This window comes from Lolium perenne, chromosome 6, assembly GCF_019359855.2.
Source record: "Lolium perenne isolate Kyuss_39 chromosome 6, Kyuss_2.0, whole genome shotgun sequence".
Taxonomy (NCBI): Eukaryota; Viridiplantae; Streptophyta; class Magnoliopsida; order Poales; family Poaceae; genus Lolium; species Lolium perenne.
In genome coordinates, this window is record NC_067249.2 from 50444435 (window position 1) to 50450434 (window position 6000).

The window sequence follows — 6000 nt, forward strand, 5'->3', positions numbered from 1 at the left end:
AGTAGGAGCTTGTCCATTTAGTACTGCAATTTTGACTAAAATCGTCCGATATGATTTAGGGAGACGCGTTTCCATAGGCTATGTTTTAATTCTTAACATATATCCTCCCTTCCAACATGAATTGGTAGACTCATAATTTGTGGGTACATCTTATTCGGAATATCTGGGTAAAAAGGATCAGAAAGAACATGTGTGTTATTAGTTCTTAGAGGGTCGTTAGTAAGAGGGTTGTTGGTCTTCACAGGGTTAGTAAGAGGGATAAAAATGCCGGCATATGGTATGGGGTATTCAAAAATTTCAAGTCACCATGCTTGCGCCAAAAAATGAAACCATCTTTCTCCATATTTTGTTTTCCCGTGGCAACGCACGGGCATTTTAACTAGTTATTCTAAATATATAAACACTCTTGTTATAAAATTAGCATCATTAGAAAGTATTTTTTCACTATCCAATGATACCAATTATATAAAAATAATGATTTTGTAACTCGATTTTTGGGGCACAGTTTGTACCTTATTCATCGAAATGGGGGAGGTAATAACTCACAATTTAAGCATTCTTTTAATGTGAGACTGCGCAACCTCGTTCTCTAAATATCTAAACATTCTTGGTGATTTTGGTCCTCCGTTGCATCACGATTACAACCCATTCATCCAACTCTGAAACCAGTCACCAGTGTAAAAGAATCAAATGAATGTTGTTTTTTCCAAAGTAAACTGATTCGTGCACAAGATACTCTAGCATGTTGCATCTTGGCCTCAACCTTTTGTATATGTTGTCTTGAAATGCAGCATAAATGGTCAATGCATATATGTGAGACATGATACCTTGTTACGGCCGAATGCAGTTTCTTCTCTCTCACGATCAAAATCATGAAGGAACCTGAGGCGCGTCCATATAGATTCTCCTCTGCCTTTAACGTGCAATCTCTGGAAGTACGACAGAAATATTATTTGCTCCGTCCCTCGTTTTATTCGAGCATAGAGAACAAATCAAAAACTTGCATCACCTGAGACCACAACATCATAGCAGATGCCTCTCGGTGAAGTATTCACGGGAGGTGGTAGATGCCTCTCGTTGAAGTATTCACGGGAGGTGCCGATGGCAGGTCGCCGGACTTCATGCAGATCATTGCCGGCCGCGCGTCCAGGCAGCACACCGAGAGCCGGAAGGTACCCCCGACTGCGAGTGACTGGATGAAGACGCTCCACACAGGTCGCCTGCGGCCAGGCTCCAAGAGTTAGCTTTGGTCTGCTCGATCTCGGCCTCCGCGTTGTCAGGATCTGAGTCTAATTTTGGTGTGGCTTTGTAGGGTTCAAAAGGAAAGAGAGTAGAGCAGAAATCTGAGTCTAATTTTGGTGTGGCTTTGTAGGGTTCAAAAGGAAAGAGAGTAGAGCAGAAACGCTACAACATATGTCGAGCTGGCTAATGAGAGTTTTTTTTTTTAACTTAAAACACCTTTCTCATTAAAAATAGCCAGCAAGCCGCCTCATTAAAAACCTTCCTGATTGATGAGAGTTACCGTGGCGCTAAAGCGCGGTAAAGAACAGATCAACGAGATGTCCACCACCATTGGTGAAACAAAATAAAAGACGGTGGAGTGCAACTCACCGTTCGATCCAAAACTAAATGAACAGCAGTGGAGCGCTCAACTAAAAAAAAATACACCCTGATGTCTGATGGGACGTATATGTCTCTGTTCTAAGAGCATGTCTAACATGTTCCGTATTTTTTCGCCCCGTAAAACGCGAGTAGAGGGCCCTGTATCCGGTTTTCACCGGCCGAAAACTCGGACGAGCTAGCAGAACCCGTATCCCCACCCCGTAAAACAGGATATCCTGTTTTACGGGGTGGGGATACGGGTTCTGCTAGCTCGTCCGAGTTTCCGGCTCCTCAAAACAGGGTTTTAGACAGCAATTTGCACAACAATTTCACATCAAACATAGCACATCCAAAATATGTGATGCATAATTCATAGTTTTAACATCACAACGCGATCATAGGCAATGTTCAAGCCACGGAAGTTCCCAAATGTGATCAACCATCAACGAATCCATCGCCACTGGCGCCACCGCTCGCCGGAGACTCACCTTGAGCACGAGCTTGACGCGCAGCCTTCTTCCTCGCAATGATGTCCGCCTTGGTCTCGTTCCACCACGCCAGCTGATCCTCGTCCATGCCGTCGGTGCGCATCATCATGATTTCCTCTCCTCGGCCAAGAGCTCCTTCATGGCCTTGGCTTCTTTGGCTGCGATCATCTTCATGTCAAGCTCGGCCTTCAACTTGGCATCTTCCCTCCTTGCTTGCACCTTGGCAAGCTTCACCTCACTCTTCTTGTCGGTGATGAGGAGCTTGGTGACAAGGGATTAACTTATCAATGCCTACGGGTTGTAGACTAGGGTTTAGTTAGAAGTAGAGGGCAAGTAGATCTCGAAGGTTTCAGCCGAAAAGTACTCGACGATATGAAAATTAGGGTTTGTGAGACAATGATTCGATGCTTTCTTTGTCCCTCGACTCCCCCTTATATACGAGGGATTCGTAATGTAAGGGGGAGTCGAGGGACAAATCTCTTCTTCATGATCACAACATTGCACCTTCTCTTTGCTCAAGCGATAGTATTCATCTAAGGCCTCCTCTTGAGTTGAGATGACATCCAAGAACTTTGCATTGTGTTTTCTCAAGAAGCATACTTTGTCAAGGAGCTTGTCACAACATGAATTAGTACCTTCATCTTCTTTCTTCTTGACAAAGGTTGCAACATCCTCAATTGACCATTCATGATCTTCTTCGAGATAATCCTTCTTTGTCTTGAGCTTGTCCAACCAACCAAGAGCATAATCTCGATCCTTGAGTTGGGAGATGAGAGAGTTGTTGTAGTCTTCAAGAATAAGAGCACTAGTCTCAAGAGTCATACGCATGCACACTTCTTCCTCATAAGCTTGGGTGAGAGAGATAAGCTCCAATTCCTTCTTCTTCTCGAGCCCTTCATTTTCTACCATATGATCTTCATCTTCAAGCATATTAGTTCTAGGCTCCTCGATGGTGGAAATCTTGGAGACCTCCTTGTTGGGGAATAGCTTGGGGAGCCCTTTGGGAAGAGGTCTACACCCGCTCTTGCGAAGGAGCTTTCCATCATGTTCATCTCTTCTCTCATAGATACATTCCGCAACAAGATGTTTTTTGTCACCAGAATTGTAGCAAAAAGATCTTGAGCTTTGTCTCTTGATTCCCTCCCAAAAACTCTTGGTGATAGGGGCCATGTGTTCACGATACAATGCAAACTCAAGCTTACAGGTAGAGTGTGGGTGAGCAACATGGTCTTCCGCATTCTTCTTAGATATGGCCATTGGCTTCGTCATGGCCATGTTGTTCACTTCATTTAAGCAAGAGCTTTGGATGTTCATATGTTCGAGGAAGAGCATGTCAAGTTTGTCCCAAGCTTCCTTGGCGGTCTTGAGCGAGCGGATATGAGCACGATCCTTGGGAGTAACGGCCAAGTGGATCATGTTGATGGCGATGGTGTTGAGTTGGTTGTCCACCACTTCTCTTCTTGTCAAGTTCATACGATCTCGTGGTGAATAGCCTTCTTCAATGATACGCCACAACTCGGTAGAAGCACTGCGCATATGGGAACGCATTAAGAATTTCCAATCACCAAACCGATTATAATCAAGTAGTAGAGGTGGAGAACCATGAGGCAAAATGCATGGCATGGGTATTGGGGAATTTAAGGCACAATCACTTGGTGAGAACACCGCATGAATATCTATTAATTTTCCCGCAACCGGAGATTCATCCTTCCCTTTAGATGAGGTGTCAACATTCTCAAGATCCTTTTCCCGATGTGAACTTGTTGATTGCTCAACAACCTCAACACAAGGAAAAGAGTTAACTTGTGGTGGGAAAACGTTGACACCATTCTTAGAATCTATCATGGGGTTTGTTTTTGGAGTAATCAACTCCATCATCATAGCCTTCAATTGAGACACAATGGATGACTCCAATTTCTTGAGATCATCCAAAGTAGCCGGAGTATTATCGGCACTTGATGATGGAGATGATTGCTCACCGGGAAGGACTCCATTCACAACCACCTCTTGTTCGGCCATTTCTTAGGCGGTAAAGCCCGAGCAAGAAAACCCCGCCCTGATACCACTTGAATGGATCGTAGCGAACAAGAGGGGGGGTGAATGGCGCTACGGCAAGTTTTAACCTTTTTCAATTTTAGCGCAACGGAAGGTAAAGGTGATAACTTTTGCAATAGCGGTGTTCCTACAATGATGCTAGAGCATGTGCAACAAGTAAAGGAATCAACAAGATAGTAAGAGTAAGGAGCGAGACAACCGGAGGGCGCGGAGGCGAGGCGAGGTTTGTTTACCGCAGTTCCTTCCACAACAGGAAGTACGTCTGCGTTGAGGAGGTGCTAGTCTCACACAAGAGACTAGACGGCCACACTACGAAGGAAGGCCTCACCCTCTTCCTCGAGAGAGCTCCACGGAGGTGCTCTCCCTCTTCCACTAAGGCACCGGTCGAGGCGGTGATTCCTTCACAAGGTTGGGGCGAGCTCCACACACAAGGATGCTCCCAACACCCTATGGAGCTAGTACATCACCAAGCTAGACTCCATAGCTGCACATCTCCAATGCTCCACCATAGGAACCCATCTCCAATGCTCCACCAAAGGAACCCTTCCAATACTCCACCAAGAAGCTCTTCCAGTGCTCCACCAAGAAGCTCTACCAGTGCTCCACCAAGAAGCTCTTCCAGTGCTCCACCAAGAAGCTCTTCCACCAAGGAACCCTAACAACAAGATCCACTAAGGACTACCACGAATTGGTGAACTTTCTCTTGGTAGAATGATAGATCGGGGTCTCCTCCACCACCTCACAAAGTATGAGCAAGATTGGTTGGGTGGATGAGGAGATCCCCTCAATTTTGAGCTCAGCAACAATGGAGGAGAGAGAGAGAGAAGAGCTGAGGATGGCTGGAGAAGAAGGGGCCTTTATATAGGTCCCTCCAAATCCAACCGTTACCAGCCATTTTTGCCTAAGCGGTACTACCGCTTCTGGAAGCGGTACTACCGCTCTGAGTTCGAATCCCCCACTGAACTTGTCCACGTGGACACATTGCGGTACTACCACTTGCGGTACCGCTTGAGGTACCGCAATAGGGTCCAGACCTTACTGGATCCCAAGCGGTACCCGAGCGGTACCAGAGCGGCACTACCGTAACGCGTTACGGTACTTAGCGCGGTACCGTGGGTGGTACTACCGCTTCAGAGCGGTACTACCGCTCATGGTACCGTGAAGGTACCGCAACGTGTTCTGTGGGACACTGCTACGTGCAAACCTCAGAGCGGTATCACAGGCGGTACCAGCAGGGGTAGCGGTACTACCGCCCCTGGTACCGGTAGTACCGCTATGGCTAAAACAGCTTTTCCTCTCTTCCTCTCCTAGCATGTTACCTCACGACACACACACAAAACCAGAAACCCTAAGTACTACGCTTCGGTCTTCTGATCACAATGTGCTCAGCGAGGGTACCGTGCATCTTGCAAACCTATCAATGACAAACTTTGTGCACGGTTAGAATTGTTCGAGTGTTGTAATCAAACACACAAAACACGGGATATGGATCTTGCTCTTACAATCTCCCCCTTTTTGGTGTTTGATGACAACACACGAATTTGCAATAATTCATAGAATATTATGATAAGTTATTTGGTTTGCAAGTATAGACGAAGATCCCCCTAGATGTGTGCATATTTAAAATATGCATTTGTATACAAATGCACACATCTGTTATCACCAGATTTTGACCGAGTCAGAGGTGGGCCGCGATCAGGATTGGGCTTGAAGAAATACACATGGAAGAATACGTGAACCGGTCTTGTACACGAAGTTTGGGCTAGTTTGCCCTTGTATCTGTAAATATAGTAGGATACGTGTCGGTTAGATAAAACTTGACTCGTGCACGGTTGGGATTATTCCCACGTTAGAA

The 6000-nt window shown here is 45.8% G+C and overlaps 1 long non-coding RNA gene across 1 annotated transcript; it reads right to left on the reverse strand.

Annotated features, from left to right (window-relative positions):
- Positions 1 to 536: 536 nt before the first annotated feature.
- Positions 537 to 1220, reverse strand: LOC127309648 (uncharacterized). Its single transcript, XR_007857263.1, has 3 exons — positions 1010 to 1220; positions 828 to 929; positions 537 to 659 (listed from the first exon to the last, which is right to left on the reverse strand). It is a non-coding gene; the product is annotated as an uncharacterized lncRNA (long non-coding RNA).
- Between the last annotated feature and the right edge of the window lie 4780 nt (positions 1221 to 6000).